We start from the raw sequence: 10,881 nt of genomic DNA, 5'->3' as shown, positions 1-10,881 counted from the left end.
CGTACCAGAGCTCTGAGCAGTCATACTGCTCCCTTACATACAGTGCTACTCCCCCACCTTTTCTGCCCTGCCTGTCCTTCCTGAACAGTTTATAACCATCCATGACAGTACTCCAGTCATGTGAGTTATCCCACCAAGTCTCTGTTATTCCGATCACGTCATAGTTCCTTGACATCACCAGGACCTCCAGTTCTCCCTGCTTGTTTCCAAGGCTTTGTGCATTCATATATAAGCACTTGAGATAACCTGTTGATCGCCCCTCATTCCCATTATGAGGCAGGAGCCCTCCCCTCACAGACATTCCTGCCTGTGCTTCCTCCCGGTATCCCGCTTTCCCACTTACCTCAGGGCTTTGGTCTCCTTCCCCCGGTGAACCTAGTTTAAAGCCCTCCTCACTAGGTTAGCCAGCCTGCTGGCAAAGATGCTCTTCCCTCTCTTCGTAAGATGGAGCCCATCTCTGCCCAGCACTCCTCCTTCATGGAACACCATCCCATGGTCAAAGAATCCAAAGCCTTCTCTCCGACACCACCTGCGTAGCCATTCGTTGACTTTACTTAACTACTTTCTCCTTCAAAATTTTTTCCAAGACCTTGCATACTACAGATGTCGAACTAACAGGCCTGTAGTTACCCGGATCACTTTTTTCCCCCTTTCTTAAAAATAGCAACTATGTCAGCAATTCTCCAATCATACTGTACAACCCCTGAGTTGACAGATTCATTAAAAATTCTTGCTAATGGGCTTGCAATTTCATGTGCCAGTTCCTTTAATATTCTTGGATGAAGATTATCTGGGCCCCCCGATTTAGTCCCATTAAGCTGTTTGAGTTTCGCTTCTACTTCAGATATGGTAATATCTAACTCCATATCCTCCTTCCCATTTGTCATGCTACCATTATCCCTAAGATCCTCATTAGCCTTATTAAAGACTGAGGCAAAGTATTTGTTTTGATAATGGGCCATGCCTAGATTATCCTTGACCTCCACGCCATCCTCAGTGCTTAGCGGTCCCACTTCTTCTTTCTTGGTTTTCTTCTTATTGACATGGCCATAGAACCTTTTGCGATTGGTTTTAATTCTCTTTGCAAGGTCCTTCTCACTTTATCCCTTCATGTTCTGACCTCAAGAAGGTAGCTTTCCTTGCTGATCCCTCCCATCTTCCACTCCCTCCCTCCCCATGCTTTCTCCTTTTTCTTAACCACCTCTTCGAGATGCTTGCTCATCCAGCTTGGTCTACAACTCCTGCCTATGAATTTTTCCCCCTTTCTTGGGATGCAGGCTTCTGATAGCTTCTGCAGCTTTGATTTAAAGTAATCCCAGGCCTCCTCTGCCTTTAGATCCCTAAAGTTCTTCAGTCCAATCCACTTGCCTAACTCATTTCCTTAATTTTTCAAAGTCAGCCCTTTTGAAATCAAAAACTCTAGTTGCAGATTTATTTTTTGGTGATCCTTCGGTTCAGTTTGAACTGAATTAGCTCATGATCACTCAAACCAAGATTGTCCCCTACAACCATTTCTTCTAGGAGGTCCTCACTTCTCACCAAAACCAAATCTAGAATGGTACCCCCTCTTGTCGGTTCAGCAACTACTTGATGAAGGAATCCATCAGCTAACGCATCTAATAACATCTGAGCCCGATTATTATTACTAGCACTCGTCCTCCAGTCTAGATCTGGGAAGTTAACGTCTCCCATGATCACGCAGTTTCCATGAGTGTTTACTTCATAAAAACATTAAAGAGGGCTCGATCCATATCCAAAGTAGATCCCGGCGGTCTCTAGCACACTCCAAGCACTATCCCAGGGGAGGCTCGAGTAGTTTTCTTCCCCAATGTCATTTTTGCCCAGACGGACTCTGTCTTATCCATTCCATTGCTTCTTATTGCTTTACATTCTACCTCCTCACTGATAGACAATGCTACTCCACCATCTTTACCTTTATTTCGGTCTTTCCTAAACCGCACATACCCTTCAATACCCCTGGTCCAGTCATGACTCCTATTCCACCCTGTTTCTGTTATCCCTAGAATATCTGGTTTCACTTCCTGCACCAGTAGCTCTAGTTCCTCCATTTTGTTACCTAGGCTCCTCGCATTGGTGTACAAATATCTTCATTTTTGCTGTTTGGCCTCCCTCACATTCTTTACCCAATGAGGCACAGTCATTCTACAGCCAGTAGAACCTATTAGACTGGTATCCACACTGCCCTTCCTCCTTATAGCCATTCTCCTACCGAGGGCTGTATCCTTTCTTACTTTGTTTTCTTCCCTCTCAAGGCTAAAATCCGGCGTGGAGATTACCTGGACATCTACCAACCAACCATTTCCCCCAGATTCCTAGTTTAAAGCTCTCTTAATCAGTTGTGCCAGCCTGCATCCTAGAAGTCTGTTTCCTTCCCTACTCAGATGAAGTCCATCCCGAGAGAACTGTCCTCTGTCCAGGAATGCCTCCCAGTGGCCATACATCCCAAAGCCCTCCTTCTAGCACCACTGCCTGAGCCCTCTATTGATAGTCATAATCTTGTCATGCCTTTGTTGCCCTTCTCCAGGCCTAGGTAACAGGCCTGTCTATTTTTCTCAGTAAAGAGTCCCCAATAATGTAGACCTGCCTTTCCCTGGTGACGGTGCTATTCTCCAGTCTATCCCCTGTTCCCTCTGGCTGCAAGTTCTTTCCATTCCTATTCTCTCTTGTAATCCTCTTCAACCCATCCTGTATCCTCCTGGGGCTCATATTTGGTGTAGTCTCCATTGACTTTTCCCCTTTTCCTATAGGACTAGCCGCTCTTCTCTTCTTCCTTGTCCCTCCACCTTCAGTGACCACCTGCTGAGCCCCTTCTTCATTTTTCAACTCTCAAAACCTATTCCTGAGCTCTATTTCTCCTTCACTAGCCCGTCTTTTCCTCTGCCTGGTTCTTGTAGTCCCATGCTTCCACTGACCACTTCCCTCACCCAGCTGTCTCCCCTCAGAATTCCCCAGTCCTGCTTCCATCTGCAAGTCTGAGCTTTTCCCTTCAGATACCTCGTGTCTTTGCTCCATCATCTGCTCAAACCCCTTTCTAAACTCAACCAGACTTTCCACCTGCATCTCCAAACTCAGATCTTCTCCTCCATCAGCTCGAGCAAACGGCATTTCATGCAGACAAAACTCTTACCAGGTCCCCCCTCCAGGATCATGGACATACGGCAGCTTCCACATCCAGTCATCTTCATTGTGTCTTCCACGACAGGCCCAACAAAGAAAGGAACAGAACGCCACCAGCCATCACCTTCAGCCCCGAACTAAAAGATCTCTAGGGCAGGATCAAGTGAAGTTCCTTAGGGATCAATCTTTGGGACCAATCTTATTTCATCTTTTTATTGCTGATCTCGGCACAAAAAGTGGGAGTGTGCTAATCAAGTTTGCCGATGATCCAAAGCTGGGAGGTACTGCTAATTTAGAGAGATACCGGGATATCGTACAGGAAGATTTTGATGACCTTGTAAACTGGAATAATAGTAATAGGATGAAATTGAATCGTGAGAAGTGTAAGGTCATGCATTTTGGGATTAATAACAAGGATTTTAGTTATAAACTGGGGACACATCAATTAGAAGTAACGGAGGAGGAGAAGGACCTTGGAGTATTGGTTGATCATAAGATGACTATGAGCCGCCAATGTGATATGGCTGTGAAAAAAGCTAATGCGGTCTTGGGATGCATCAGGCGAGGTATTTCCAGTTGAGATAAGGAGGTTTTAGTACCGTTCTACAAGGCACTGGTGAGACCTCACCTGGAATACTGTGTGCAGTTCTGGTCTCCCATTTTTAAGAAGGATGAATTCAAACTGGAAGAGATACAGAGAAGGGCTACTAGGATGATCCGAAGAATGGAAAACCTGTTTTTTGAAAGGAGACTCAAGGAGCTTGGCTTGTTTAGTCTAACTAAAAGAAGGTTGAGGGGAGATAGGATTGCTCTCTATAAATATATCAGAGGGATAAATACCGGAGAGGGAGAGGAATTAAAATTTAAGCTCAGTACCAATGTGGACACAAGAACAAATGGCTATAAACTGGTCACTGGGAAGTTTAAACTTGAAATTAGACGAAGGTTTCTAACCATCAGAGGAGTGAAGTTTTGGAATAGCCTTCCAAGGGAAGCAGTGGGGGCAAAAGTCCTATCTGGCTTTAAGATTAAACTCGGTAAGTTTATGGAGGAGATGGTATGATGGGATAACATGATTTTGGCAATTAATTGATCTGTAAATATTCATGGTTCACAGGCCCAATGGCCTGTGATGGGATGTTAGATGGGTGGGATCTGAGTTACTCCAGAGAATTCTTTCCTGGGTATCTGTCTGGTGAATCTTGCCCAAATGCTCAGGGTTTAGCTGTTGCCATAATTGGGGTCGGGAAGGAATTTTCCTGCAGGGCAGATTGGAAGAGGCCCTGGACGTTTTTCGCCTTCCTCTGTAGCATGGGGCACGGGTCTCTGGCTGGAGGATTCTCTGCTCCTTGAGGTCTTCAAATCCTGATTTGAGGACTTCAATGGCTCAGACATAGGTGAGAGGCTTTGCGCAGGAGTGAGATTCTGTGGCTTGCTTTGTGCAGGAGGTCAGACTAGATGATCATGATGGTCCCTTCTGACCTCAATATCTATGAATCTATGAATTAAAAACAGGGAGATTATAGCGGGTCCTGCTGAAAGGTGAACTTTCAGGCTGGGGGGATGTTACAAGTGGAGTTCCTTAGGGATCAAGGATCTACAATCTATTCTGAAGGACGATCCCTCAATCTCACAGATCTTGGGAGACAGGCCAGTCCTCGCTTACAGACAGCCCCCCAACCTGAAGCAAATACTCACCAGCAACCACACAACAAAAACACTAACCCAGGAACCTATCCTTGCAACAAACCCATTGCCAACTCTGTCCACATATCTATTCTAGGGACACCATCCTACGATCTAATCACATCAGCCACATCATCAAATGTGCCCAAATACATTTGTTCGTCTCTAAGGTGCCAGAACTACTCCTCGTTTTGTTTTGGGGTTTTTTTGGGTTTTTTTGCTGATAAAGACTAACACGGCTCCCATTCTGAACTAAATGATTGCATCTCTCCCCAAAAGAGATCTAGAAGCACAAAGAACACCCTGGAGACCAGGCCTTTAAACGTTAGGAAACATCAGAGTTAAGGTGACGTACATACTTCGCGCAGTGCTGTTGTGCATGTGTGTTATGATACAGACTCACAAGTGTGGCCTTGGGGTCAATTCCCTGCCCCCCACAGCATCAATTTCCTCCAGACTCCCAAGGGAAGTGGTGCTTCCTCCATCCCTTGATGAGATGCCTTTCTCGAGTCTGCTTTGGTCCAAAACTCGCTACTGCGCCATACAGAAGGCCTGTGATGTGTAGGGGGGCCAGATGAGATGATCTAACAGTCTCTTCTGGCCTTCAAGTCTCCAAATCTCTGCAAAACCGAGTGCGGCACATCGAGCATCCTCTGATGGTTCCACGTGAGGCCTGCGTGAACCGTTGCACGACCACGGAGTGTGTGGGGGTGACCCAGGGGGAGCAGCTCAAACACGCACAGGAGCCGGCTCGGGGCAGGACATGAGCCCTGCAGGGCAGGGGTGGGGGTGGCAGTGACATCCCAAGGGCCTTTTGCAGCACTCAGCTGATTGGTGAAAGGAGGTTGGGAGGCGATGACCTCACAGAGAGTCCATGACAACGGCCAGGGAGGACAGGCTGCAGGGCAGGGGGATCTCAGAGACCCCCAGGGCTTTGCTGCAGGGAGTCTCCTTCTTGAGGTGTCTCCTTGAGGACTGAGAGAGAATTCAGGGTCTCGTATGTGAGCACGAGGTGGAGCATCTCTGGAGTTTTCTCCTTTCCCACTGCTCATTGAGCGAGAAGACAGACGTCCCTGTGGAGAAGGTAAGAGCCCCAGAGAGGTTTGGTACCGAGGCTGGCCAAATTCTTGGCATGGAAAACAGGAAGTTAAGGTGGGACAATTTTCCCCCAGCTAGGCCTTTGTCCCTTCGAGTCTTTGGGGTCTGACTTTTTTGGTTTCCCTTTTCCTGCTTCCCTCCCTCCACTGGCAAGGAGGGAGCTGCTCTGTAGCACTCATGGTGGGAGGCCTCCCAAAGAGATGGGACAAGAAGTGTGCTCTGAGAGTGATCCTCACTGGTGACCTGAGCCATCCCTGGGCCATCTGGGGAACCCTCAGCCCACCGCCAGAGTCTCCGCACTGACTGGCTGAGCAGGGGGTCTCGTGGCAGGGAGGAGACTCAGGACTTTGTTGTTCTCGTTTAAGGCCCAGCAAATAAGCCAGAACCAATCATCGGCTTGGTGAATTGTTCTCCTTCTCGCTGCTGATTGTCTCTGAGCCGTCCCTGGTTCTCGCTGGTGTTCTCGTGCTTCTAAAACACTTGCTGAAGAATCAGTGTGAATGGTTGTTGGTCTGTAGCTCATTCCAGGTCCCTTTATTCTGATCATTCAGTGTGTGAAGCTCCAGACTGATGGTTAGTTTGAAACTCAGGACACCCAGGTCCTGTTCCCAACTCTATCCCGACAAGTTGTGTGATGGAAGACAAGGCCCTTTGCTTTTCTCAGCCTTCGTTTCTCCCTCTGTCAGTTGGGGAGAACAATCCTCTCACACCTGCCTCCCAGTGGGGGGAGGCTGGGGAGCTGTGGGGACCTGTTTGAGAGCGTCACTCGTAGCAGTGTATCGTAGGAGGTGTCCTATCGGGTTGAGTCATTCCAGAGGATGATGTCGTGCAGCAGAACCCCGTTTTCCCAACCCGGCGTGACACAGCTTTCCATGTGTACCGAACCAACGGCGCACACAGGTCCAGAAGCCGGCAATTTCTCCTTTGGCCGCTAGATGGCGCTGCAGGCTCCCACTTCCCCCTTCTCCTGGTCAGCGCAATGGGGGTTAGTCTCCCCAAAAAGAACGCCCTTCTCGCTTTGAACGTTCCTTGATGTGCACCCTGTGGACTGTCGGGATACGTGTCCAAAAGTTGCAGGGCTTGTTTCATGGTCTACACAATGACAATTTTTCTTCCTTTTCAGACGTGACGACCTTTTTTGTCAAGATCCTTGATTATTCAGGGACTTATCCCGGAAGACCCAAAGTATTTCGGACATAAGACTTGTCTGGAAGGGCGCACAGGGCTAAAGTGTTTTTGGCCAGAACATGTGACTTGTCGCAAGAATGACGTCAATTCCCCTTCCAAACCAGCTCCAAATGAGCTGTTACCAGAATTGCCCTTTACTTTGGGATACGCCCATTTGTTAGGGTTACTCTTCTGGTGGGGGGGAGATTCTGCAATTCTGTCAATGTGCTGCTTTTGTCACTTGTGTTTTCCTATGGAGCGCTACTCCTTCCTTCTGCAAGTTCCCTCCCAATGGAGCTACCCTGCAGGACCTCGGTTCCCCAGGGCTGGGGTCTTCCAGCCCCCAAATGTGATGAACATGAACAGACACACTGGCACACATACATGAACATAGCATGTCAGAGAGGACTGGGTCATCAGCACTCACAAGCTGACCCCTGATGTGTCCCGGGACTCAGTCGGCTGGATCGAACAGCAATTTAATGCTGGTCCCCCCATATGTCCTTGGACTCAGCGGGCTGGGCTGATCAACACCTTAATCTGCCACCCTCCTCTGCCCCCAGGTTCAGCACCTCCCTATCCCCACCTTCACCCCACAACCATTCTGCTCGTAACCCACTTGCTGAGCAAACCCCCGAGGATTTTTGGGGCTGCAGGGATCTTTAGCTTGGGTACAAGGAGCGTTGCTGCAGAGTGCATGGAGAAGCCAAAAACACCCATGGAGGTGGGGTTGGGGGCTAGCAAACTATAACTGATCACAGGAGGCAGGGTCAGGAGGCCATACCTAGAGAGAGACAGAGGCACAGAAAGAGACAGATGGATCTCAGCACTCCTTGAAGCTGGAATCGATCAGGGTTCCCAGGTGGCCTTGGTCGCTGAGGGACCGGAGCGCTGGAGCCAGGCAGAGCTTCCAGCACAATCAGTCAGGAAAAGCGAATGAGGAGGACTTGTGGCACCTTAGAGACTAACCAATTTATCTGAGCATAAGCTTTCATGGGCTAAAGCCCACTTCATCAGATGCATGCAGGGGAAAATACAGCAGGAAGATATAGATATAGATAGATCGATACAGAGAAGACGAGAAAATGGGGGTTGCCGTAGCAACTCTTCACGGGACCAATCAATGAAAGTGTGTGACGTGGTGTGTGTTTGAGTGTGTGTGTGTGACATGTGTGTTGTGTGTGTTTGTGTCTGTGTGACATGTGTGTCGTGTAGTGTGTCACGTGTTGTGTTTCATGTTGTGTGTGTGTGAGAGACCTGTTTGTGTGTGTGTGATGCGTTGTGTGTGACGCGCTGTGTGTGTTTGTGCAACATGAGATGTGTTGTCTGTGCGATGCGCAACGTGCAACGTGCAACATGTTGTGTGTGTGACGTGCGACACTTTTGTGTGTGACGTGCGAAACGCGACATGTTTTGTGTTCAACGTGCGGCAATCAACACGTGACGTGCGACGTGCTGAGTGTGCGTGCGACGTGCGACGTGTTGTGTGTCCAACATTCAACGTGTTGTGTGTGTTACGTGCGACGCGCAACGTGTTGTGTGCGCAGGTGTGATGTGCAACATGCGACGTGCGATGTGCGAAGTCTTTGTTCAACGTGCGGCATGCGATGTGTTGTGTGTGTCCATGGGACGTGCAACATGCGATGTGTTGTATGTGTGACATGTTGTGTGTCATGTTGTGTGTGTTACGAGTTGTGTTTCGTGTTGTGTGTGTCTGTGTCTGTGTGAGACGGGTTCTGTGTCGTGCTGTGTGTGTGTGAGAGACCTGTTTGTGTGTGTGACGTCTTGTGTGTCATGTTGTGTGTCGCATTGTCTGTGTTTGTGTGTGTGACATGTTTCTGTGTGTGTTTTTCGTGTGACTTTTGTGCATGTGTGGGTGCAAAGTGTTGTGTGTATCTGTGCAAAGTGCAACCTGCGACGTGTTGTGCAGGACATGCGATTTGTTTCTGTGTGTGTCGTGTTGTGTGTGTGTCATGTTGTGATATGTGTGTTTGTGAGATGGGTTGTGTGTCATTTTTGTGTGTGTGTGTCATGTTGTGTGTGTGTGTGACGTGTTGTGTGTCTTGTTTTGTGTCATCTAGAGTTGTGTGATTTGTGTGTGTGGTGTTGTGTGTGTAGTGTCATATGACGTGGCATGTGTTTGTGTTTGCCGTGTTCTTTGTCATGTTGTGTGTGTGTGACGTGTTGTGTGTGTGTATGTCTTTGTGGTGTGGGGTGTGTGTGTGTGATGGGTTGTGTGTGATGTTGTGTGTGTGTGTGTATTGTGTTGTGGGCCTTTTTCTGTGTCATATTCAGTGTGTGTGTGGTGTTGTGTGTGTGCTGTCATGTTTTGTGTGACATGGTGCATGCAGTGTGTGTGTGTCGTGTTGTGTGTCGTCTTGTGTGTGTTTGTGTGTGTATGACGTGTGTGTGGGTGACGTGTTGTGTGATGTATTGTGTGTGTTGGGTGTCATCTAGAGTGTTGTGTTGAATGTGTGTGACGTGTTGTGTGTCGTGTTATGTGTGTGTCTGTGTGGGTGTCTGTGATGTGTTGTTTGTAAGGTTCTGTGCCTGTGTTGTGTTGTGTGCCGTTTTGTGTGTTGTGCTGTGTGTGTGACGTGTTGTGTGTCGTGTTGTGTGTGTTTGTGTGTGTGACATGTGTGTAGTGTTTTCTGTCTGTGTGACGTGGTGTGTGTCTTATTGTGCATGTGTGAGACGTGTTTCTGAGTGTGATGTGTGACGTGCTGTGTGTGTGTGCGACGCGCAACGTGTTGTGTGTCTGAAGTGCAATGTGCTGTGTGTATGACGTTCAATGCGACGTGTTGTGAGTGCGACGTGCGAAGTGTTGTGTGTGTCCATGCAATGTGCGATGTGCATCGTGCGACAGGCTACGTGTTGTGTGTGTGCGTGTGAGGTGCGATGTTTTGTGTGTGTGATGTGCACGCGCGACGTGTTGTGTATGTGATGTGCGACGTGTTGTGTGTGCATGCTACACGCGACATGTTGTGCGTGTGACATGCGATGTGTTGTGTCTGTGCATGCGACACACACCACGTCACACAACACGTCTCATGACACCACAACCACACAACACACACTCAACATGACACACAAAACGGCACACAACTCAACACACACACACAACATGACACACAACACATCACACACACACACAGAACACACCACTCACCACACAGACAGACACACAACACGAGACACAACACGTCAGACAACACTACACACACACACACCACAGCACACACACCAGGAAACACAACACCTCACACACACATTGAACACAAGACTCTGGACGACACACAGCACACACACAAGACATCACACACATATAAACGTGTCTCACACACACACGTGGGCAAACGTGGCTGGTTGCTGTCAGGGTCTGCGTCTCCCTGCGGGTCCAGGGGCCTGGCTGCAGCTCCCGCCCCAGCCCTCCCCCCGGGGGCGTTTGCTGCTGCCCCTTCCCAAGTCCCGGCCCCTCCGGCCTGGGTGTGTGGCTGGTGGTTGGTCTGTGGAAACGCCTGTGGGATGCGGCTTCCTTCCAGTTCCCAAAGGGTTTGTCGGAGTCGGGCACGAGTCTCCTTTACCGTGCGAGAGATCCCGGCGTCACCTTTCCACCACGTCCTTGCCAAGGCTCCGTGCGCAGCTGAGCCTGGAGGTTTTTTTCACCTGTGTTTTTCTCCACCATCCTGCCTGCAGAGGGAGAGCTGCATTCGGGTCTCACTGTGGTGTGTTGGTCAAGGTGCCGGATTCTCACTCGGGGCGGGAGAGAGTGGGGAGAAGACCTTGGAAAGG

Source organism: Natator depressus, chromosome 4 (genome assembly GCF_965152275.1).
Source record: "Natator depressus isolate rNatDep1 chromosome 4, rNatDep2.hap1, whole genome shotgun sequence".
Classification (NCBI taxonomy): domain Eukaryota; kingdom Metazoa; phylum Chordata; order Testudines; family Cheloniidae; genus Natator; species Natator depressus.
The sequence above is the reverse complement of the archived record's forward strand: the minus strand, read 5'-3'. Positions refer to the sequence as shown.